Source organism: Pteropus medius, unplaced genomic scaffold (assembly GCF_902729225.1).
Source record: "Pteropus medius unplaced genomic scaffold, Ma_sr-lr_union100, whole genome shotgun sequence".
Lineage (NCBI taxonomy): Eukaryota > Metazoa > Chordata > Mammalia > Chiroptera > Pteropodidae > Pteropus > Pteropus medius.
In genome coordinates, this window is record NW_024350921.1 from 2,806,796 (window position 1) to 2,833,509 (window position 26,714).

The window sequence follows — 26,714 nt, forward strand, 5'->3', positions numbered from 1 at the left end:
ATGAATCAGGTTGGCCAAGGTCAATAACCAGTAGGTGCTAAAGTTAGAACCCAAATCCAGATTGGTCCAGCTCTAAATCCTATCCTCTTTGCCTTGCTAATGCCAGCCTAACCCTCCGTGTTGTAAAATCCAAGTGCAGGAAAAATCCTTCTCAGCTGTCATAGCTGAAATCAGATCCACCCGAATTTCCAGAATGGTCCACATCTGCCAAAATGAGGGGACCCTGCTCACTGCCCAAGTCATCCAAGGGCAAAACTTTCAGGAGACACCCTTGCTGATGAGGGACTGATTGATTTCTAAGGCTCAGCCTGTCCCCTGGGGGCTCGCTGGGGAACTAGGGCACAATCGCCCTGCCTCAGCCTTCAGAGCCGCCTAATTCAGCCCTCTGTGCTGCAAGGGAAGCAGCACTCTCACGGTTGCCCCCTCCCACCCCAGGCACTTAAGGAAGTAAAAGAACTAATTAATTATCATTGCTGTGGTTGATACTGCTGTGGCAGTGCTGGGCATCCGGCACCACTTTGATGTTTGCTTCAGAGCTCTGTGGATCAAGACTCTTGTCTCTGTCCACGTGGGCATCAGGAGGGAGGATATCACTGCATAGAGGAGGCCTGGGCGCATTGTTGTCCTACCATTCACACTTGAAAGTGAGCTCTAGTCTCCACCCTAAAAGTCTGTGAAATGAAAGAACCTAAGATAAATTGATGAGTTTTTTGCTTTTGGCTTAGGTGACCATCTGACTTACCCATGCATGAATACTTCTAAGAGCAAAAGGAGGTGTCATGAATAAAATACTGCAATAACAGGTGTAAAATAATCATCCTTCCACTTCTCGGAGTCTTTGAAAAATTAGATTTAAGAAATTGTACCACTTATCCTAGTGACTGTTGTTAAGTGCACTATGTGTGACCTAAAGCAAGGAGCAAGATCTGAACAAAAGAAAGGGAAGTAAAATGATATTTCAGCCAAGAGATGCAACCACGCTGAAGTTATAGTCAATTCATAATTATGTGTGATGTGCTGAAACAGTAGTAACATCGACAAGTGCTAGGGACACTTGTAAACAAAGAATGATCAATAGTACCATACAAAGTATAAGTCTGCCCACATTTCTTTACAAAGAGCATCTATATTCATGTGGCATAGTAGTTGCTATACTTTTGAGTTTTCGTTATTTGAAAATAATTCAGCAATAGGATTCAACCATATCAATGAACTGTTGCTGCTTAACAAACGGCCCCAAAATTTAGTGGCTTAAAACACAATCATTTATTATCTCACAATTTCTAAGGGTCAGGAGTCCAGGAGTGACTTAGTTGGGTGGCTGTGGCTCACCGTCTCTCACGAGTTTGTAGTTGCTATGTAAGCTGCGGCCACTGAAGGCTTGACCTCAGTCCTTGCTCATTCGTGTGGCGTTATTTCTTCCCTGGCTGCTCAGAGTCCTCAGTTCTTCACTGCCAGGTCTTCTCCACAGGAAGGTTCACAACATGGTGGCTGATCTCCACCATATCCAAGATCTAAGAGAAAGAAAGTAACCACGTTGGAAACCAAATTAGTTTCTTTTAGAAACTAATCTCAGAACTGACTACTGCTCACACAGCACAATCCCAAAACAAGTCCTCCACAAGCGTGTGAGCGCCACAAGGTGGGGATCATTGAGGCACTCATGGAAGTGGGCTAACACACCAACTTTTCATTTTGCTAAATTTTGTACCACTATCTGATATCACAATTATTTCATAAATATAAATGAAATTTTAATTATAAAATACTAAGAGGAGTATAATCTTGGTATATAGGCAATATTTTACCATGAATTCATAGAACTGCATGAAAAACACTACATTATCCTCTTTTTTCTTTTCTTTTTTTTTTTTTTAATCAAGAACGGTTCTAGATTTGTTTGCTTTATTTACCACTGCCTATCTCCCCTAACTAGGACAGGTGGGTATTTTATGTCTCATTGACTGCCCTATACCCAGTGGCTACAACAAGCATTAACATAAGGTAGGAAACAGAAACATTCCTTAAATAAGTGAATGATGGACATTTTTCCTTGGATCGGTAACTAGCAGCAGACCAAGGCTTGGGAATAACGACCTTAGGCCTCCATCCTGAAGTTATTCTTTCCGCCGAAAAGAACAGAACTTGTCCAGTTGAAGGCACACATTAAAGGCCAAGTCAGTGATCTCACAGAGCCTCAAGTTTGACAAGCTGCAGTGCAGGCAGAAAGACATGCCGCCTGTAAGGTATCACAAGGCAGGAATTTGCCTGTGATTTCAAAAGATCAGCCTCCTATAGAATAATATTCATAAGATTTGGTCTTTAAATAGAACTTAGGTCTATTATGAGTGTGGATAGTAAGACCAGCAGTCTTAAAGAGAAGAGTTTCTCATCATTGGCTGAATTTCCATGTCCTTTTAAAGGATGGGGCAACTAAGGGTGAAACCTTTACTCAGCATCACAGAGTGGATTCCAATCAAGGTCAACGCTTTTTTTGTCCTGTTCTTCACTGGTCTTCACCATCTGGGATCTTCCCCACCCCCATTCTCATTCTCACCCAAGACAGAAAGGCTCAGCCCAGGGTGGCCCTGGGCTCTACAAAATATTTGCCTCCCCTCGGCCCCAATCCCCACCAGAAATCCAAGGTACGTTACGACCACCAGGATGTGCTTGGAGACCCCATACCACCCAACTGCATGGAGTAGGGCCAAAGTGAGCTCAGCACTGCCTTTACGATTTGTCGCTGAAAAAAATGCACCCTTCCCAAAAGAAGGCTCAGCACATATGAGTTATTGCAGAAAAAAAAAAAATGTGCTTAGCAAGGGAAAAACCCTTCAGCTGTTCTTAATCCTGACACACCTTGTTTGAAGCAACAGGTGTATTTCTTCAAAAAAAAAAGAATTTTAAAATACACACATCAGTAATTTAAATTCACTAGAGAGTTAGCTATTTAGAGGATCCCTGTTGTAAATCCTTTCACAAAATGAAGAACATTTAAGTAATTACCCTCTAATTTACGTACTCTGTAAGGTCAACTATTTAAATGTCTGGCTTTCTTAATTTGAGGCACACCCGCATTTATAGAACCTCTTTAAAACTCATTATGGCCAACAAATGTATTTCTTTCTTTTCTTTAACAGAAAGAAAAAAAAACACAATACTTTGGTGAAATAGGCAGAAGATATCTATTATCCTGGCAACTGTTATAACACGTGTTTTTTGCAAAGAGGATTTCTGTCGAACTGATCTAGGCTTAATGTGATCTAGAAGCAAATTGTCTTATATTTAAAAACATATTGTTAGCACATACATCCTAAGTCCTTGTAATTTGTATTTAATCTTTAAACTCCTGTAATTTGTATTCAACCTAGTCAAAATATTTAGTTAATTAATACGATAGTTAATCACGATGTGTTTTTATTTATCCATAAACGTAACAAAAAAGCTATCAACTAAAATAAGTTAATAAAAATATTAGAAAATATTTGGAAATATCCTTTATAATATTTCTTTAACCAGTATCCTTTACATGCCAATTAGCCAAAATAAAAAAGATTCAATGAAAATTATTTTGCTTATTTCTGACAACGTAGCTTTCCAAATTTGATCTTTATTTGATGAAAGCAGGCATGCCGTGGCAGACTACACCAGAATTTACACACTCAAGTAGAACGAAATTCTGTCTTTAACTGGGGGTCTGAAGAAGCTGCTGGGCCATCAAAGTGCTTGAAAGACAAAACCATACGATAGAGGTATGCTGGTACATCCTGTGAACACAGGACCCAGGGAGAGTTCAGCTCTCTCCTGTCACCTGGCCGAAGGACAAAGCCACTGACCACCATACCAAGATGGTCATTGACCATCTCTAAGAACACCATTCACAGGGAATCCAGTGTGAATGGCTCCCCTGAGAGCACAGTTCAGAGAGCTTCTCACGTGTGTGACCGGTGCCCCCTGGAGGTGTTGCATGGCCTCCACTATTCTCTCCTCTTCAGATTCAGCTGTACAAGGCTCTGGTCTAAATGTAGGCGAGGTGGGATGATTGTTTGACCATTTCCAATTCTCTCTGGCCATATTGGAATAAAATGGTGACAAATCCTAGACAATAGAAGCTTTTGATTCTTCTGCAGTACCAGTAACTTCTCCAGGCACACCAAGGGGCTGTACTGACTGGGGAATGTGACTTTTCAGGGTGAGCCCGAGAAGTGGCAGTGGGGCCAGACAGTGTGGTGGGAGCTGTAGCAGATGGGACAGTGGACTCCTGACTCAAAGCATTCAGAGCCACGTATTTCACAAACCTGAACTGTGCAGGGGATCAGATTCAAACTACAGGCTGCCCCCAACTGGCTGCCATCGGGGAGCAACATCGACGACATTTTATAGCATGTGACAGCTTTCCCAGAGAAAGACTAGCACACTCAACTCGTACATGCTGCTTGGTCTTTTTGCTCCATGTAATTGTAATAATAATATCATCATCATCATCCTCACCATCATCATCATCATCATCCTCCTCCTGACCATCACCATCACAGCTAATATGTCTTCAGAGGTTACCACATACTGTTCTGAGGGCTGTACACACACTCATTTCATCTGGACACCACCCCTGTGTTCGTTGCGACCTCAAATCCTGTCTCCCAATCCCAGTCCAACACTGCTGCTGTGATCTTTCCCATATGGGCTGCAAATGTTTCTGCTCAGGTGCAACATGATGGGGCATCAGTTCACAGCTGTTCCTCACACCTCACACCTCTTGCCCTAGGCTCCTTCAATGCTGCAGGTGGGCCCACAGAACCCTGCTCAGCACTTGCACACGTGCATGAGAAGTTCAAGGGTGCTGACCACCCAGAATCAAAGGCGTAGAGTTCTGAGATGTGTCTCACAAGGTCTCAGGGACTGAACAGCCAGCCATGCACCGGGACCTCCTCAGTGAGCTCCCGTTGTCTGGACTCTTCCTCCTTCCGGGCCCCCCTCCCCTGGCTCCCCACCTCTGCTTCTGTAACCTGTTCACATTCGCCTTTGCCTCTGCTTTCAGGGCATCTAAGCTGGGCTGGTTGGTAACAAGGCAGCCCGGGAAGGTGGACACCCAGAATCAGACATCGGAGCTGGATCATTGACCCATCACATGGCAATAAGGATGCCACTGCCGCAGGTAAATGGGTGGTATGATCACAGTCTCTGGGACTCCTGCCTATGAGGGATTGTGATGCGGGACAGGTGGAAGGTGAAGTACAGCTTAGCGATAACCACGGCACTTAAATGGTACAGGGCAATGGTCACCGTAACTGTTGTGGAGGGAGTTCTGTCCATCGCTTTGTTAAGCTCGAAAAAAGAAAACAACATTTCATTACGCGTTTGTCAAAACCCAATGAATGTACAACACAAAGAGAGTGAAGCCTGATGTAAACTACAAACTTTAGTTAATAATACAATCAGTAGTCTTGATATTATCAATATTATTGAGCCAATCTATATTGGCTCATCAATTCCAACAAATGTACCACCCTAATGCGAGATGTTACTAAATGAAGAAAGCTGTGTCAGGAGATGGGGTAGGGGATGGGCAGAGAGAGTCTATGGGGACTCTCTGTACTTTCTGCTCAAATTTTCTATAAACCTTACACTGCCCTAAAAAATTTAAAAGTCTATTATTTTTAAATGACTCTAAAGAAGTTAAAAAATAAAACAGCAGCCTCGGATCACTCGGCTCTCACCTCAAAGCAGGCTCGAAAGCAAGAGACCTAGGAGAAAAGCCGCAAGGAAGACAGCGGACACCCCCCTCATCCCGAGTCGGAGCCGCGGGAGCGCAGGCGAGACCAGCGCACCAAGGCCGCGAATGGCGCCAAAGGAAAGTGAGGCTGGACGGGGCAGAGATTGTTGACTGAGTCCTCATACCTGCTGTCGATGGCTTCTTGAAGTTGGAACGAGGTAATGGTCTACAGCTAAAGAAATGGACATAAGAGAACCGTCTTGGCATAGAGGTGAGGAAGAGTCAGAAGGCACAAAGAGCGACAATGTCCTAAAGGGTTTACTAAGTGGAGAGTCCCGAGAGCCTGCTCGCAGACCCTGTACGGGAGCGGCGGTGGGTGTCTGGCTTTTTGGTGCGGTTCAGTGCCGCGGCCCTCTGCAGCCACACTGGGCTCCTCTGTGTCAGTGACGAGTGTCAGGTTTCTCAAATAGCAGAGGCCGTGGGGGCATCGCTAACCGTCAGCAGCAATAATGGTAATGACTGCAATGGGAGGCAACCAGGACGCCTTGACCTCTAGGGAACTGTGTCAGTAGCTAAAAGATCATAGCATTCTGAGGGGCAAACAGATGACAATGACCGGGATGCTAGCCAACTTGTATATTAAAAATAATAATCATATAATAGTAATAATAATACTGCAACTGATGAACAGAAGGTTGACATCAGCCATTACAGCAGAAAGTTGCGCCCCACCCCACCCCAGTTTCCAGAACTAAGTCAGTTTACAGACCACAAGCTATTGACTGAGGGAAACACCTAGCCCTCCTGAGGGAGGACTCTATGACATCCCTACAAACACGTACAATAAAAATTCTCCTGATGCTTCTCTACAGAAACCTTCAGCCTGTGCAATTGAGTCGTTGCAAAGAGATTAGCCAGTCTTTCCAGGGTTGAAGAACACAGGCTCTGGGTGACACATCAGAAATGCCACCACAGACCCCAGAGAGAGTGAGACATGTGACGGAGCGATCTGGCCCAGGTCCATCTGTGATGGGAGAACAGCCCACTCTGCAACCATTTTCCTGGACTGCTTAGAGTGTCGCTGGGATACAAAACCTTAACAACTGACAGACCTTGTTTATTTACTGTGGAGCAAGGACCACTGTGATGGGAAGAGCAGGCAGACATTTCTGAAACTACCCAGACACCCCCCCACACACACACACACACACACACACACACACACACACACACACACACATACACACACGATAGGAAACCAGTGCATCCAAGGAAGAACTACAAAAATCAGTGCCACTGTCCAAGATTAAAGATGGCAGAGCTGTGGTTCTCATCATATTCTCACCCAATTCACCCGTCTGGGTTCTGTGAAAACCAGACAGCACTTGGCAGATACCTCGAGACCAATGTATCTTAGCCAATCACAGTTGCCGTGCCACATGTGGTATCTGTGCTAGACAGAAGTCCCAGCATTGGAGCAAACTGCCACCCCCAGCATCATTCCTCCTAATAAGCTCATCCTTAGATTGACACCCCTCCTCTCCCTGTCTCTTCCTCTGTCCATCCTCCTGCTGCCTCGAACAGGATACTTGTCTCGTACAAGCAACTCAAACAGATCCCTTTGCTCATGCTTAGCTTCCAGGAACATCCAGGCTAAGCCAGAGTCTGTCATTATTCCCATTCAGTTGATGAAGAAAAGCCAAGTAATTTGACCAAAGTGGTGTAGCTAGTGAGTAGAGCTGGGCAGGGGTGTGAACCCAGGCAAGATGACATTTAAATCTACACCCTTCACCACTATGCTTAGTCAAATAAGACAAAACAATTTGGAGAAATGCAGACTTCATTTCCGAAAGCCCTAACCAACAGATACTAATGTCCTGAATCTATTTTCTGAATAATCTCAATATAAAGTTCTCCGATCCTCTAAAATCTTCAGGTAATTAGGAAAAATTAGAACTTTTACTTAAATCATCCAAACAGTTGCCTCAATTCTTTTTTCTTTTCTTTGACTCTACAGAGGCTGTCTCTCTCAATTCTGATATTATATCACTTTATCTTTTGCAATGATTAAGCCACTAAAATTATGATAGAAGGTTAAAACTTGAGAGCAGCTTGGAGAAAGTACCATTCAAAGAGGTGGAGCATGTTTTTGGACCTAGTGGCCCTTAGTAGTAGCACCAGGTTCATGCTATGATTGTTGGTCGGTCTAAACTAAGTTCTAGGAGCAAAAAATAAATTAGCTATTTTTTTCATTGAATTCCTTTGAAGGTTTCTTATTTTACAAGAAAGAAATCTTACAGAAGAAAAAACAAAACGTTATTCCAATCTTGGAAAAGAAAAACTGCAGCAGCAAACATCTGTGCTGATTGAAATCTTTTTCCTTGGCTTCACAAGATCACTTTCTCCTGTGTCTCCTGATAACACCTTGTCATTATTTTCCTACACTTCCTCTGGCCATCCCACAAATGTTAGTCCGTCCTGAGAATATCACCCAGGTGCTATTCTCTCCTTGCTCAATCTAAAGCCTCCTGTCATCCATGACCCCTAGTCCTGGCTCCCAGCCCTTTACACACACACACACACACACACACACACACACACACACTCTTACACTAAACCCAACTACTTGCCACCCCTATAAACACCAAGCTCCTTCATGCCTCAATGCTTTTGCACATCCAGTTCTGTAACTGATGAACTCATATTATACTTCAAGGCCAAGTTTCAACATCACCTACAATCCAAAGCCTTTACTTCCACCATTTTCTCCTTAGTAATGTTTTGCAGGGCTTATCTTATAGGGCTCATCACATTGTGCTTCAGTTTTTATAGACTGGACGTGGTTTGCGGAACTGTAGGAGCTGCCCGCTCATTGTTTAGCAAAATGGAAGGGTATGACTATTAAAAGATGAAAAAGCACATGATGATTTAGTGGTTTACATGTTGTAGCAAGCTGAATAATGGCCCCCGAAGATGTCCACATCCTAATTCCTGACGCCTATGAATATGTTCCCTTACATGGCAAAAAGGACATCATAGATGTGACTAAATCAAGGATCTTGAGATGTAGAGATGATCCTGGATTACCCAGTTCAGACAGTGTAATCAAGAGTGTCCTTATAAGACAGGAGGGTTAGAGTCAGAGAAGGAAATAAAACAACAGAAACAGAGGTCAGAGCTATGCAGCCACAGACAAGGACTGCGGGTGGCCTCTAGAAGCTAGAAAAGGCAAGGAACAGGTCCCAAGGGAACACAGCCATTCCGATGCTTTGCTTTATGCCTTGTGACACCCAGTGCGGACATCGACTGTCAGAACTATAACATATGGGTGTTGTTTTTAGCAGACCACCAAGTTTGTGGTCATTTGTTGCAGAAGCCATAGGAAACTAAGACTCATGTCTCTCACACAGGAGATTCTGAGTTGCTCAAAAGCAAAGTTCAGTTATGGCCATCTTTTTATCTCTCGTAACTATCTCAGTATCTGGCAGAGAGTAAGAACTCCAAAAATGTTTGCTGAATTAAATCAAAACCATAATGAGATATCACTTTACACCTGTTAGAATGGTTATTACAAAAGAAAAATGAAAAGTAATAAGTGTTGGCAAGAATGTGGAGGAAAGGGAGCACTTTGCCATTGTCAGTGGGCATGTAAATTGGTGCAGTATGACTATGCTTCAAAAAACTAAAAAATGGAACTGCGATATGACCTAGCAATCCTTCTTTTGAGTATATACCCCCCAAAATGAAACCAACATCTCATAGAAATATCTGTGCTCCCATGTTCATTGCAGCATTATTCACAACAGCCATGATGTGAAAACAACCTAGGTGTATGTTGACAGATGAATGGATAAAGAAATTATATATACATACATATATGAATGTATATATGAATGTATATATAATGGAATATAACTCCACCTTAAATGGAAGGAAATCCTGTCATTTGCAACAACGTAGATGAAACTGGGAGATACAATGCTATGTGAAATAAGCCAAAGAAAGAAAAAAAGCCGCATATCTCATTTATATATGTAATCTATAAATGTCTAATACACTGAGGTAGAGAGTAGAAGGGCAGTTACTGGGGCATGGAGTTGGGGGAAATGGGAGATGTTGGTCACAAAGTTGCAGTTATATAGGAAGAATAAGTCTAGAGCTCTAATGTACAGCATGACTACGGTTAATAACACTGTACCAAATACCAGAAATTTGCTCAGAGAGTAGATTTCAGGTGCTCATCCACAAAAATGATAACTATGTAAGAAGATTGTTAATTAACTTGACTCTAGTGATCATTTCGCTATGTATATGTACAGCAAATCATAATGTCTACCTTAAATATATACAATCTTTATTTTTAAAAATAAATACACATACATTGTTTAAAAGAAATGTCTGCCACATTGAACTAAAGTGAACTAATTATACAATTAACTTTTATTGGTTTAAGTGCATATTTCATTATTAAATATTGATATAACCTTACTGGAGATAAAGATAGGTCTTCAGTATATAGAAAAGCATAAATAAAATTTATTCAGCAATTGCCAAGTGGATGATTAACAATATTTTCTTTTTTGTTTGTCTTTGTTTTTAAATTCTCTTACCTTTGTATCCACATAGTTCTGAACTTTAAAAAATTTAGGTATTTTAGTTCACTAATGACTAAAAAACTGAAATGTTATTGGTAAATCACAAATACTATCCATCTTCAACGTGACTGAAAAGCATCTGAAATGAGTTAACTATTAAATTCCTAAAAACTGTTTTAGTTTAGGCTGTGACTAAGCATGAAAATTTCAGTTAAGTAGCACAATTTCCTGAAAGTTAAAAATAAGTGAAAAAAAGGAGTTCTGCTGCATTATATTGTAAATTTTTAAATATTAACCAAGCTTGAGCTTCTCTAAAAATTAGCCTGAGTACCAGAAGGGCAAATTATCACTGAAAATCCAACATTGATTGGGCCATATGAGAAAAACAAAGGAACGGAGACAACAGGCAGTGCCGTGACTTGCCAGAATTGGAATTAAGAATTAGAATAAGAATTGCAATTAAGGTTCATATTCCCAAATGTACAAAAGAATTTTACCTTTCCGTATAGCAATCACATCCTAATGAAAGCAAGTCAAAAACCTCCATCACATAGTAATGTCACTATGGAACGATTTGGATCACAAATCACTCAGACTATACCAAGTGATAACACTGCTAGCTCTTTATCACTGTTTTTTTGCGCTGTTGCTGTGTATTTTTTTTTATCTAGTCTCCACCTGCATTCTTCCTTCCTCATTGTACACTTATTAATTTCCCCTTACTTTTCTCTCTTAATTAATTATTAAAGTGGGCATCTCAATAAGATCCGGAGAATCCAGTTAGGTTGAGAGGAAACTTTCCAGGACCCACTGACCCAAGGTGGCCATAAGTCTACACTAGTCCTAACCCACCATCACTCTGAGACAGGGCTCTGGGCCATAGAATACCATGCATCCTGTCAGTACGAGCTGAGCATTCATCTGTCAGTCATTTAGTCACATGTATTGATCACCTACTTTTTCCCAGGCACTGGACACTGCCCTCAAGAATACAGTGGAAAAAGAGACATTTAACAGTTCTGTGTTATAATTCAAGGTGCTATTACACATGCAAATTTCTGTAGAGGCACAAAAGGGGGTCATGAGTTATCTTCAAGGGTCACAAAAAGATTCCTGGCAAGTGACATTTGAGACCTGGAGGATGAGGATGAGTTAGCAAGGCTAGGAGGGTTCAGGAGTAGAAGAAAGATGAGAATGAGAGACAGGAAGGGGTGAGCAGCAAAAATAAATGAGACTGGAGATATTGGTAGGGACCAAATCATGAAAGCATAAGTTATGTAGAGAGGTTCAGACTTTACCATGCTTTGAAGGATGCGTAGGGACATGGCATGCTGAGATGTGCTTTAAAATCTTATTCTGTTTTGCAACATAGCAAATGAAGTAGAGAAGAGCAAGACCAAGAGAGATGGGTGATGAGGCTATAGCAAGAAGCCAGGTTGAATCAATTATTAATTCAATCAATATGAACTGAACACTAAGAACCAAAATGGACCCAGTTCATGCTCTCATGTAGTTCGCATTTACGGAAAGAGATCAGCATCACACAGGCACACAAGAATTTGATCACAAACCAAGATACATGACATAAAGGCAAAGTAAGGGCAGGAGAATTGCACGAATCCTCCAGCAGGAGGAAATATGGGAAATTTGAAGAAAAGGCCAGCTTGGAAATGATAGTGGCATGAAATAAAGTGATACCAAAGGAGATGGAGATTTGATTGGTGGTTGATTGATATATTGATTGCTTGTGGGGAGGAGTTGAAAGAAGGGGACTCATGGGCACCTAGATAGAGTCAGAGACTGAGATTTAGAAGAGAGAGGTGAAAATGAAGTGATAAAATCAGATTTAGACATTTTGAATGTGAGGGGGCCTTGACACATTCGAATGGAGATGTTAATAAATAAGTGAATCTGAAGTTGCAGCCAAAGTTTAGAAGAAAGCTCCGCCTGCACTGGAAGGTACAGATATGCAGAACAAATGAAACAGAAAGCACAAGATTGGATGAAATTTCCTGGGAAGGAAGTCTAATGAAAAAATTGCAATGGCCCATAATCTAACAGATGAAACCCTACATTTAATAGATAAGAGACTCATCGAGGGCAGCCTGAGATGCAGGAGGAAAACTCAGAGACATATACTTCAAATAGGATGATGGCATTTTTGATCTATATCAGAAGGACATGTAACTCGAGTTCTCTTACTTGGAATAATAATGGCAATACACCAATCTCTCTCGCTTGCTCTCTCTCTCGCTCTCTCTCTCGCTCTCTCTCTCGCTCTCTCCATTTCACACCCCTATTCTGCCTTGAAGCCAAATGACAGCCATGTACCACATAGATGGTTAGTCATGTTTTGGAATCAGTTGGTGGCCATGCAGTCAAAGAAACCAGGTGCTCCATGGATGATACATCTACAAAGTTTGCCTAGGTCTTACCCAGTATGCTACACTGTGCATACTTTAGATTTGCAAATTCATATACTTGCTTCTGTACTCAGATAATTCAGTACTAAATTTTCATTTATTATTCTGAATATTTAATATAAATTACTCAGGTGATTGGTAAAGAGTGGGAAGTTGAATTCCATGAATAATTGCTTCAACTATCTACATTATTTTTGCATACAAACACGACTATTTCACATATAAATTCATGAATACAACAGGCTACGAATGTAAAAATATCTACATAAAACCAACAAACTGGGCCCTGCCATCCATTCATTTTGTTCTATTTTTTCATTGACTCTGATCTTTGTAGAAAATCAATTCATGAACTTTTCTACCTGGATAATTTAACTTCCAAAATTAATTATTGAGCCCACTATGTTCCGAAGATGCTCATTTCAACTATTGCCAAACTTCTCAATCAATTGATTTCCTGAAACCACACCTGACCATTCCAGGCCAAAGGCGTGATTCCTGGATTCTCAGGTGGTCTAGAGACTGTAGTCGAAAATCACTCCCAAAACACCTTTAAGATAGGCTTAAGCCTGGTCATGATGATTTGTCTTCGAAATCAAAGTACATGGAGGACTACACAGAAATTTCATCATAGCCATAACTGTCTTTATCATCATACATTATTGTTTTGTATTACTACTCACCAACCTTTGCATAAAGCCCTCTACTGTACCAACTGATTAAATGATACGATGTGAAAAAAAGACACGTAAAACCTGTCTGCAAAACACCCAAAGAGTGTTTTTTTTGCAACATTCGATACTATTCTAAATAATACACAAGCGCTACAAATGGTCTCACTGAACAGTGTATTTTATTCAAACATTTCCTTGGATACATTTATATCAATTAAATATGATGCAGAGAGTCAAATATAAATCATGAAATAATGTGAAAAATGAAAAATATATACATATATGCTTTTCTGTTATGCTTTAAAACATCTTAACTTTTCAGGATCTTCCAAAGCCTCAGCACAAATCTCGACTAAATCAGAGGGGCGCTAATCTGAAAGTCCAGCTGTACTTCCTTCACTGTCATAGAAACACGGATTTTCATCTCTGCCCACACCAGGTACCTGCCATCGGCAATGGGAACTTGAAAGAAGCTGCCATCAACCAATGAACATAAATCATGTTTTATGTATCAAATAGCATATAGATATTATTTCTATGATCTATTAAGCACAAAAATGAAAGAGGTAGATATCGTCATTGCCATTTTATAGTTTCAAGAATTGAGACTGAGCTCGGTAAAATCACACACCGAGGTCCCACGGAATCTCACCTGCCAAAGCCCAGGGCTTGCCCACCAAAGCCCACCCTCTGGAGAGGTGAGCTAGTGAGAGAAGCTCCCTGACCATCATCCTCGGGAAAATCTGATACACTTAGCAACTCATTTTTAACTATCCACACTTTCACTAGAAGACAATTTTAAACAGTGATGACCTCTGTCCTTAACCTAAGTTTTAAAAAGTTCATGTGTAGAGATTTCAGTGACCACCCAACAAAGGAGATGAATAAAGAGTTCCTAGGTTGAATAAACATTCCTTCTGACTCTAAATAATATGAGGCCAAGTAACCAGATTGGCCATTTTTTTATGAATGGATCAATATATTATTTTGTTCAGAAATGGATTTCCTGTTAAACACAGGTCAGCACAGCCTAAGACTCTCTCTTTGTTCTCTATGTAGAAAAGGATTTCTTTTCCTTTAATTATGATGCATGAGCCCTGAGGTCTACCATGATTTTAGGGTAAAAAGCTAATTTTAAGGACAAAGAAGCTTGTTTTCTCTCTAACCCAATGGTCCAGGGTGGGCTGGCAGGCAGGTTTGCTCCTTGCAGACATTAAAAGACTTCAGTTCCTTCCATCCAGTTTCTCTACACCCCCTCCCCCAGGATATCGCTGTCACCTGCATGTTCAAAGCTGGTTGTAGGCTGTTCTGTATTTTAGTACCAAGCAAAGGGAAAAGCTGAGTGGAGGCCGAGAAATGTCTCCTATCACTCCTGCTCACATTTCATTGGCAAGAATGAAACGTACGCTTGCAAGTGAGACTTGAAACATAGTTCCTAGCCGAGAGGCCACATGGCTGGCTGAAACTAGATAATTACCTTGAAGGAGTGGGAAAATAAATTTGGTGGACAGCCAGCCATCTTCACACTGGGGTATGCCCACAGTTTGGGGGGTTATGCTCAGCAAAAGCCAAAGTCCACACTACACACACACACACACACACACACACACACACACACACACATACACACACACACACAAATAATAATGAATCAAAGAAAAAAGAAGTCCTAATGAATTCAAATACACAATAAACAAAATACTATTTTACCCAAGATTGTGACCCAGACTTTTCCACATGTTTACTTCAAATCTCTGTTTTACTTAGAACAACCTTTGAGAATAAAAGGCCACAACACTTTTGTGTGTATATGGAAATGGGATTCATCTATGAAGAATAACAAATAATTAAAATATTGCTGCGTGACACAGAGGGTCAAGGACATACCCAGGATGCCTTCAAATCTGAAAAGGGTGCTGAGCTGGAAATCAAAACAAAACCTAAGACTCTCCAAGCCCAAACATACGGGCCTTAGACACACATATGGTTTCCATCTCTAACTGAAAGAGCTGGATCTAAATGGAGTTTCAAAGCACATATGCAGTTTCATAAATAGAATTAGGTAGAGCAGGATACCTTCCAACCCAGAAGTTTAGCAATGTCCTTTGCACAACTAAAAATTTGCTGTTCTAAAAACTAGTCTTTTCTAAAGTTTCCTGGCTGGTCTTGGATCCTCATAAAATTTGGTTTTCACATGTGTTGGGGAAGCTTTAAAGGCTTGTTTTGTGAGAAGGCTAATGAGAATGCCAGAATTTTTATTTTAGGCTAAAGTGTATAAATTAAGCCGTACATAACTTGAACACTTGAGAAGTACCTCAGTAACATAAATTTGGGGATTGACTTTTCAATGAAATGTACATTTCATTTTTTAAAAAAGTTGACCAATGAGTCAGTGATCAAAGTTAAAACTAAAACATTTTCTATGGTCAAGAAAAATGTACAGAATCTAGAACGGTAGCTCTTTCAGAGTCCTCTGCTGAAGTGCTATACTCAGCCTCCTCCATGGGCCATAAACATGAAATTATAAAAAGAAAAATCTAAAATTATGAGTCTGAAGTGAGTGAAAGAACTATGAGAATGCACCCTGAGGATCTAATTGTCCCTACTTGCTCTATTTATAGACCCACTACATGGTCAATTCTCAATTTTTTCAAGGTTCTGGAGACATACATAGCAAAAGTCCTTGTTGAGCAATTTTGCATATGGAAATTTTATATACTGTCTGTTTCATTTTATATTAACACATTAATGCATTGTTTCTCAGTAAGCCTCTGTTTGATTTGGGGAGCGTTTTTAATGGTTTGCTTTTTGACTATTTTTGTGCCTTGACTGGCTGAATGATTTACCCATTCTCATGATATTTCTCTGATTGCTATAGTTCTGGGGCGGGGGGGTGGGCAAAGCTAGAATAATGCTTGATGTTCATCCTTCCCATCGGTAAATAGGCCAAAACTTAATAATTTTAGCAGATTTCTACTCGACCAGCACTATCTAAGTGTAATAGTTACTGAAATTATTAATGAAAATATTCCACTGAGGTCTCTAAAATTAACCATATCATCTATACAAAAAAATAAATTTCTCAGAGATTTCCCAGCCTTGCTCCTCTGCTTTGTGATATGGAGGCTTGACAGTAATTGTCTGGATTAATTAATCTGCTTTGTTAGGAGAAGGCTGGAAGTCAGCCAGTGTGCAAGTCTTATGGTTAAGTTATTGAAATAATGGTTAAGTGTCTTCAATGTGAAATTGTGTCTTCAATATGAAATTAAGATAGTGCAATTACTAGGTGAACTCAGAACTCTCTCAAACTAGCCTACAAAGGCGAGGGGAAAGAGTGTACACAGACATGTATGCCAATATGCGTTTTTTTTCCTCTGGAGTAGCTTCTTAGGACTCATAGGATTTGGTAGTTAGGAACAGTTTTCATTCACTTTCTCATCTAGAATTGATGAGAATAAGGTTCAGAGAGGTGAATGACTTGGCCCATTTACAATGTTTTTGGACTCCCATTCCAGTGCTCCTTCCTCATCGTAGCTTGGCTGTCAAACTCTGCCTAGTAATCATCTTGAGGAAAACTAGTCATGGGAATCATGAGACCCCATAGTCAATGCTGCAATAACTTTAGCTTCTAGTCAGTCATTTCAAAATCTGGTAGGAAGTCACAGAAATGGAAAACATGGCCATCGCAAGATGTTACAGAAAGAAGAAATCCTCAGGGGTAGCAGGCTCATGCACAGGCAGTTGCTCTTCTAAGTCAGGTTAACAGGGGTCTTCCTGGAGGGCATCCTGAAAAGACGAAAGTAGAAAAATTTCACTTGCTCTCTCCATTCTCAATAACACGAGTGAATGTCAGCAGCCCATTCACCTGGAGAATTGTCATAATAGCCCTGGGAACCTGTGAGCATTCACCTGCCAGAGACAGGATCATTGAACACAGGAACAGCGCCTGAGGCTCTTTGATGAGGGAGTCAAAACGAACATTTTCCCCTCTGAGAACTAACAGTTCGAGGCCCCTCTTCATCTTCGAAGGCAAAACTCCAAAAGTTAGATTAGAGGGATGGCATTTGGTTAGTAGGACCTCTGGCTCTTTGTCCGACAGTTTTCTTTTTAATGAAGTACATCCATCCTCTTATAACCCATGTTACTTTCATGCTTCCTTCTATTTTAAGAACAGTGAGCGCACCATGATCATAGGGGGTTTCCTAGAAAGGAGCACATGTGAATAGAATTGCCCACATGTACTTTCGCCAGCAGATTTGATTCATCATTAGAAGGAATAGATGCAGATGAAGCCAGCTGCTACGCTGTGGCTGGATTGTCCTCATCCACAGGAATAAAATCAGAAAATACAGGGCAGAGAATTAAACTTGGGTCATCATGGGGAGTCCCACACACATATGTAAGTTGAGCCAGCCCAGACCTTGCCATTCTCTTTGCCAGTGAGTGAGCCAGAATGGAGAAGATAACATTGATGGCGATTCATCTACGTTTTCTCTATAACTAGAATGAGTTTCTAAATAACACTCTCCACTCCTAACTAGCATGTTCATTCTTAACTCATAGTCACTATTTGATCAATAAATATTTACTTAGTGCTATATTAGATACTAATACAAGGCATCCTTTAAGCTTCCAAGAGCAGAATATATGAATTGTCTGCTACCCTAATCATCTTTGGGATGACCGTCCCCTCCCCCATTTCTAGAACCAATAGTCTCGTTTTGTCAATATTCAGAGCAGATTGCAGACTTGAACAGAATGGACACCGAGCATCCTCCAGGTGCTTTCTAGTTCAATGTGCTATGTGTTTAATTGTTATGTTTGATGACTACTAATGGAAACAGAGTCTGGAGTCTTGGCTGCTGTGAAAGGTAGGATGGTAGCATACAGATTCATCACCACGCTTTCCTTTTCACTAGCCTGCAGGAGCACCCATGTCAGGCAGAATGTTCCAGAATAGCATATCAACAGAATGTTCCAGAATAGGCAAGCAGAGGCTCGAGGGGATTTGGGGAAGTGTCCAACCAAATGCTTCACTCCAATTCTGTTTACTGGGGTTTGTTTTGAGTATTTGTCATCTTATCACCTAGTCTCTTTGAAATGATGGTCATTTAAGGGAAAAAACAAAAAACAAAAAAACGAACCAAAAAAAACAGAAATAAGTAAAGGATACAGAAAACCCTTCCTTTTTTCTAATTCCAAAATACTCCCTGACCCTCAAACCTTTAGAAGGCTGCTAGACCACCAGGAATATCTCAATGGTAGAGCTGAGTAAAATTTATACATTCCATACTATTTGTATTTATTGGGACATACTATACTATGCTATGATAACAAAAGCCAAAACAGGAGGAGCTATTGTGTCTGTTAGTGTTGCCATTAATAGAAGCTTTATTTTGTGCATGAAAAGTCGATACATGTCAGTAGGGCTCTCATCCATCTCATGTCTCAGGGATCAAGGCTCCTGCAGTCTTGCAGTGCAATCACTTCAACACATGGCTCACAGGGAAGAAAGAAGATGGAAACTCTTAACTCTTAAACTCTTATTTTGGACCAAAATAAGAGCTAATTGTACAGTACTAGTCAAGAGGCCTCCCTCCAATCACTTTTAGGCCAGCTTGAGTCTTCTTATGTGCTCAGGAATGAAGGAACACCAGATATGGAAAGCACTAGGCATCTCTACCACTTCCACCAGCGGCCAAACTCTTACACTGTAAAGATGTTTTCTTATGGCCACCTTCAAAAGTGTTAGTGAGTGCCACTTTTAAATGTTGCAGAAAGTCCCTCTACTTTACAGACAATGAGCTCACCATGATCCCAAGGTCCTGTCTTCCCAGCCCACACAAGGGGCCAAGGCTTTTTTAACACCAGCTTCCAGGAGCATCGTGCCATCTCCTTCTTACCTGAAGATACAGATTAATTTCTACAGTATCAATCTAGCCATCAAAACATAGAGAGTAACAGGAGATGGAAACTTTAATTCTCCAGAATTTCTTAGAGCACAAGGCATCAGTTTTTGTTAAGAAAACTACTTTAAACAGTGGTTGGATATAATTCCACAAATGCTGAGGAATCATGTGTTAAACAGATGAAGCTGAAGTTATTCCGGAGGACAGAGAAAAAAAAGCAAGGAGTGTGGGGCAGCAGGAGGCCTCCTTCCCTGAGATGGGACCTCCCTAGGAAAAGCCCTCGTCTTTGGTAAAGCTGCTAAACTCTGAATTGACATGTATAAAGAGTGACCTTTGATAAAAAAAAAAACAATGGTGTGGATAGGAAGGTAGCATTCAGAGACTGACGTGAAAAGGAGATTTAAGGAAGCAAGTGCTGAGAAAAAGTCATTGCAGGAAGGAGGCTGAATCATTGCAGGAATGAAGATTCCAGTCAAGTCTGGCCAGTTCCTCAAAGGCAGATGCCCCACTGACACTCGGCCCCATGAGGAAAGACCTCAAATGTACCAGAATGAGGCTGGAGAAGGCTTCCAGCTATGCCCCTGGGTGGTAAGAAGCTTCAAGTGGTGTAAAGTAATGAACTCATTTTCTAGTATCCCTTCTAAAGCCTTCATGTTACATCTCCTGAACATCTATAACAGACGTCAACTACTTTTGCTTCTTATGGAATTTACCAGACTGCTTGCTCTCTGTTCATTTGGGAATTTAGTCTAGCTTCTTCCACCTCACCACCACTTCTCATATGCACTCACTTAGAGAACTATCTTTGCAAGAATCATTGCTGTGCCTGGCCCTACCTAGAGATCAGATAAAATAAAAGAGGCAATGTTGCATAATGGTTAGCCCCAGAGCTAGGCAGTACAATTGCGTGAGCATGTATCCCAGCTTCAGTCCCTCATGTATATTAAGAACATTTATCTCCTGGGGCTATGCTGGTGACTAAATGAGAAAAAGACTATAAAACTATGAGTAGTATATAAAAGACGATAAGAACTGGTATGTAGTAAGCCTCAGTGAATGTTGGCTACTATAATTGCTACTGCTCTTCTTGTATGAAAATGACAACAGAAAGAAATGCTATCTGAGAGATGAATCACCGTGATACCAGCTCGGCTGGGCTGGGAGATTATTGGGAAGGAAAGAACTAGCACTGGGAACCCTCCAGGTGACCTGGAGAAGGTCACAGCATAAGAAAATCCACTTCGTCTTGATGAAAGACCAGATGCTGTTGAGAAATCTGTGGCATCCACTAAGTAGATTAGGGATGTGGAAATGAAGGGAAGGCAAAAAGGCACTTCCCGGAAACCCTAAGAATGGCAGAGACTATGAGTGGTCCCCAGTACGCTTACCACGTCTTCCAAAGTGCTTAGTTTTTGCACGGCACTGAACAGAAGAATAGAGACAGCTAGGTGTGACCATGTGACTATAGCCCAGGCATGAGATATAAGTGAAAGTATTGTGCAGAAGCTCCTAGGAACCCTCCTTAATAAAAAGCAGGCATGTGCCCTTTGCCACGTCCCTATCCCTTTTTCTTGCTGGCAGGAATGCAGGTGGGATGGGCAGCTCGAGAGCAGTCATCTTATACCAAGAAGTGTCCTTAGGAATGGATTCATATATAACCACAAGAAAGAAGCAGTAAGAGGCGGAGGATGGACATCCCTGAAGGCTAGTGTGCTATACAAGTAAAGTCACCGTCACTTCAGAGGAGAGAGAGAAAGGAGAGAAAGGTGAGACTAGCATATCCCTTGACCATCTACTTCCAGATTCTTATTTCTAATAGAAATAAACCTCTTATCTCACTGAAGCTACAGTTATTCTGGGCCTCGTTTTCTGCACAGTCCAACTTAATCCTCAATGGTAGTAACTTACTCTACCCACGTGGCCACTGATGACATTTCTATTTAACCAGCCTTGACTGTTTATCATATTTCTCCACAACCGTGCTAGCATATATTATATCATTACTCTTACTTGAGCGGTGTTATAATCTCACTTCCATTTAAAGGCTCTTCAAAAATGAAGATTGACTGTCAGTCCTGCTATTGCCCATCTTGACTGGATAGTGTAACAATTTTCACAGATTTAATAAAAAAGCAAATGGGGGCCAAGACAAAGCTTCACGATTTTGCCTAGATCTGGTCCAAGGAATACCTCATTCAGCCATGGAAATATGTACAAAAAATATACATTATTTGAAAAATGTTCCTGGCCTCCCTTCTTCCAGAAGAGTTGTCCCAAACACAAGCAGCATTCTCTATGACTCATCCAGTGTAAACCATCATTCCTCCTGGGTGGTTAGTGAATGCAGGACGGCTCCTTACAATAGGCCAGGTTGGCAGCACTGACCCTGCGCATTCAGATGGCTCCTCCGCTCCAGATGCCGGGTCTGAGAGATACTGCCTGCTGGCACCTTAGATCATGCTCCCAGCTCGGCCAGAGAAGGAGAATGAAAGGGGCGAGAAAGCAGTTCCAGCCAGGTGGCACTCGGTATCCTGGCTGTTCCACCTCTCATTATCCTCCATGACAGAGGTCAGGCCCCCAGCCCTCCTCCTGTGACTGCTTCGGGCATGCACAGTTTGGCCCTGGGAGTCCAATTCATCTATTATTTAGTTGGCAGGGATTTTTTTAAACACCTGTGTGTTTGTGCTCTTTTCTTCTTTTACCAGCCTTAACAGGTATCCCATTTCATCTTCATGACAACTCTTAGAAAGTCGGCCTGGAAGATATTCTTGGTATTTCAAATTGAGGAAATCCAGGCCCTGAGAGGTGCCAAACACACTTGTACAACTGAAGTGCCAGTCATCTCATAGTATGACTTGGGCCGCACCTGAGACGAGACCTGGCCCAGGGGCAGTGGGAGGTGAGTTTAGGAGGCTACACAGCATACCTGGAGGGAGGAGACCTGAAGAAGGCTTCCCCAGGTACCAAAAAGCACAGAGTCCACTCTACCTGCCTCTCACAGAGTAGGGGCCATTCGATATGAACTAGGAAGTGCACTGTTTAGAATGAACAAGCAAAGGGAGACCAAAAACTCCTGGACTGGAAAAATAAGGCACATTTTAATGTTCTCAAGCACAGGCCTCTCCGTCAAACAACAGAGCGTGCTGGGCAGCGAATGGACTTACTAGATAGATCGGCAGCTCTCGGATGGATTCGGGATCGTGTAAACACAGCAGACGGAAGTGCTCTGGTGTCCAGGGCATCCTGGCCAGTCTTTTCACATGAACGTAAATGAGCAATGGGCTTCAAGCTTCATGTTCTCCTCTGTTGCGATTTCACCACTGAGAAGCCAGGGAAAGGTTGTGACGAAGCTAACAGAGCACGGCGACCTGTGATGGAGGTTAACCTGCAGGGGCAGCGTCAGCCATAAATCAGCGTCCTGGCCTCATGCGCATGCCAGCAGGACAGCAGACAAAGGGGCCTCAAGTCAACCAAATGAAATAGCACTATTATAGCTAGACGGTGTTTTCTTTTCCTGAAACTAGAAAGGTCTTTAGAGACAGACGGACTTTTGGTGTCTGAAAACTGCAAAACAGGGAGACAAGATACAATATGCACAGAGAATCGACTTTAGTATCTTTGTGCTTTTTTTTCTTACAAAAAACCCAGTAGATTCAGTTTGTTTTGTTTTTAATGTGGTGAAGGATGCACTCCGTTTTCTTTAAAAGCTAACAATTCTTCAGGTAACAAAATAGAAATATCTGCTGAACCTTCCTTCTTTTTTCTTTTTCTTTTCTTTTTCTTTTTTTTTTTTTAGAATTGATCAGGGCTTATTTATGAGCAGATACTAATTTATCATGATGTCAAGAAAGAAAAATCATTTGTTGAATGCGTACTATGTTCCAGGTGTTTAATTTTCTTTACAATATCTCCCCTGAGGTAGATTTAATTGGAACCATTTTGCAGGTGATGAAATGGAGGCCTGGAAAATTTAAATAATTTTTCCAAAATCACACAATGAATAAGTATCAGATTTGGAATTCAAAGGTTCAAAGGACAAACACCAGGTTACCATGTCAGACAACTGAGGTAATTTTACTGTGGAGCTCTCCCATCACCCCACGTCAATATCGGTAAGACTTTTACATAACGTGAAGGTATCCCCATGATAAACTGCTTGCTGCTCTGGAAGGCTGATTCTCTGTGAACCATTTACCTGCTCTGATGAGAGGTTCAAGATTAAATCCTTGGTATGCTATCTACCTCACGGTCCACAGTCAATGTGTCTTGTTGCTGGTGCTGTTTCATGCATTCTTCTTAACAGCTTGCCACCTACGTATGTTTATACCCACTGTAGAGTAAAGAAAGTAAGTCTCAGATAGATTACGTAATTTACTCGGTGTCCCACAAGTAAGCCAATAAGTGCCTGAGTCAGGGGAGTCACCCAAACTTCTTGAATTCTGAAGCCCATGTCCCTTTTACGGCTTTTTAGAATACATCGATAATTAAAGATAAGAGAGACCTTGAGGCAGTACATTCCAAACACCTTCATTTACTTATTAAAAAGTGGAGCTCCCACAAGAGGGAGTTGGCCAAGGTCAGAGTCAGTAAGGTGGTCTCTGGCCCTGTGAACTTAGTGTCCAGGTAAACTACTACAAAGAAGGGGACTAATATCTCAGATGCCAGTGGATAAAACAAAATGTATGGCATTTCATTTAGAAAACTACACAGGATTCAGGGAAAGAAGATTTGGGGGGAAAAAAATCGGCCCTTTTACGTAAAATATGAGCAAGCTCAGAAACACTCACGGATGACCAGAGTTACTAAATAATTAATCAACAACAGACGGGTTCCAGTTTGAAATGTAAATGGATGGATGAAGGTGTGATGCTGTCATCCAAGGGGAGGATAATGTGACTGGAATGGTGAACCCGCCTTACCTGCTCCTACTGAAGGCGCAGACACAAAGAGGAAGTGAGGCTATCAGACAAAGGACCCCAGAACCCCTGATTCCTGGCTTTGACCCGCAGTACACTTTCATGTCCCTGTCCCCAAAGAGATGTTAAAAAATGATGAAGAGCCAGCTAGGCATGAGGGAGGGGAAGCAAAGCCTTCTAAAGAAATGTTACCTGACAAGTCTGTAGGCGATACACTTGAGAACACCTTTATTTTCTTGCTTCTTGAAAAAAAAAATGCACCTTTTGTCTCTCTTCTCTGCTCTTTCTTCCCAAATTCTCTAGAGGTCTTCCTGTAAGTGGTTCCATGTGACTCAAAGGCAGACAACAGCTGCAAGCAAAGCAACAAAAAAGGAGATTGACAATGGGAAAAGAGACAGGCGAGAGAAACTCCCTCACCTTATCACACCAGAAAATACTGTGGCTTAAAAATCAAATAAAGTCTGCAGAAGATGGAGTGTCTCTCCTCTAACTAAACGTTGATCAAAAATCTCTATTCTAGAAAAAGAGGACAGCTTGGCATTCACATCACAACTTCTTAGATCTGGAACACGCACATGCCAAGCATCGCCTGGTACACAGTAGGCACTAAATGTCTGTCAGTTCTTTTTTTCTCTCTTTCTTTATCTAATACATTTTTCCACACAAGCAAGTCTTCCTTTAAGCCCATGAACCTTGCCAGGCTTCAGTGTAGTTCCCTGGGAACTGAAGCTGAGCCTGGTGCCCACCTCAGAGGGTTAGAGGCCAGCCCATGCCCGGTGCTCCTGTGAGCGCCTACAGTGGCTGTTGTTTTCACTCTTCCAGATGGAGGAAGCAGCATGTGCAATGCCATGAGAAGCTTGGTTTGTTTGGGGAAACTGCTAATAACTCTGGATGGCCAAAGCACCAGGTCCAAGGTCAAGGCGGCAGGAGAGGCAGCTGGCGAGGCAGACATGGGCCAGAAGCTAGAGCATGAAAGGCTTGCAGCATCTGCTCCATGTGACAGGAGCTGTGGCCCAGAGGACAGGAGGCAGAAGTGGAATTGAGCTAGACAGAGAGAAGGCTGAGGAGGTCTGAAATTAGTCCAGTCAGGGTGGGGATGGAGCGAGAACATGGAAGCTATCAAGGACACGGGTGAGCAAGGTTTACTGTGTGACCCCACTCCCATCTGGTAGGGAGCGAGGCGGGAGGGGTGAGGTGGGGTGCCAACTGCCAGCTCTTTTAGGGGCTGAATCCATTGAGCAGATTTTCAGCAGCCCTGAGGCCCCTCCGCCTTAACCTGTCACTGTTGTTTTCTGCTTCTTTTCCCAGAAACGGACAGCTGTTTCCTTGCCGCTCTCTCTCCCCTTATTCTCACCCCTTTTCTTTCTCTCTGCTCTTCTCTCTTCCTCCCTCCTTTTCTTCTCGCCTTCTCCTCATCTTTCTTACCTTCTCTCCTTTGGGGTAAATTCAGCAGTGACTTCCTCCCCCTATAAACCGGCACCCACTTGTGGGCCTCTCCCCAAGTCTCTCATTTTCCGCATGGTTCTGCATTTTGCTGAAGGCTGCGATAGTAAAGGTTGGGGCCAGCAGCGGAAAGAGTCAGGTAGCTGAGAGTAACGAGGAAGGTTTTGTTCTGTTCCCCGTGATTCTCACTGTGTGGGCGTCCTGACCTCACCTCCTCCCGCCCTACGCTTTTGCTTCGGGCATGTCCAACTGGAAATCAACGGCTTCCTTGGAGGGTCCTGGCTCTTTTCTGAATGGAATCTCATACAAACACACAAAAGTAATCCATAATGGAAATAAAAGTAGAACAGAGTCAAGCACTGCAGCTTCTCCTCTTACGTAGTGCATCCTGCTATGGTGCATACATTTTTCTCAGTTTAAAAACTCAGTTCGTAATGCGTTAAGATTCAGAGACACAATATAACGTAACTCATAAGTTCACGGACACTTTCTCTCCAAGAATTTATTATTAATGGCATGCTTTTCTATAGGAAGATTTTCTAGTTCATGATTTCAAAAGTTTATTGGCAAGATTTCTGAAACCCCATAATTTAAGGATCCACTATTTCACCGTCAAATAAACATGGAAATTGTACCCACTAGGAAATATATTTTTGAGAAATTTAAAGTTAATTTATATTTAATTTGAAAAATATTGTTTTCAAAGGAAAAAATATATAATTCTAAAGGCAGAACTCTAAGCTTGAACTCTAAGCTTTTTACTACTGCAGTGCAGGCATGTAGGGGAATTGGGTTGTTTGGTGTGTGTGTATGTTTTCATTTCTCAAAGAACTGTGGATTCACACACAGAATATTGTAACCAGCTTCTCTTCATCCACTAGTAGGGACTGAGAAGCTAGTGGCTTAAATTTGAGTGAGAAGGATTCAGGTTCGATAGGAGGAAAGGAGGAAGGGAGGCCCTGAAAGGAACATTGTTAGGACATTAGCAGAGGTGGCCGGAGAGCTGGGGCATGCTTCCATGGAGGGCTTGAACCTTTCTGT

General features: G+C 41.8%; 1 long non-coding RNA gene across 1 annotated transcript in view; it reads right to left on the reverse strand.

Moving 5' to 3' along the window:
• Positions 1-24,576, reverse strand: part of LOC120584458 (uncharacterized) — a 30,056-nt gene extending 5,480 nt beyond the window's left edge. The window contains exons 1-4 of the long non-coding RNA XR_005648038.1: positions 24,423-24,576; positions 23,510-23,644; positions 22,479-22,878; positions 1,333-1,514 (exon numbers count right to left, since the gene is read on the reverse strand). This is a non-coding gene — a long non-coding RNA (uncharacterized LOC120584458). The remainder of the gene's footprint in view (positions 1-1,332; positions 1,515-22,478; positions 22,879-23,509; positions 23,645-24,422) is intronic.
• Positions 24,577-26,714: the final 2,138 nt, after the last annotated feature.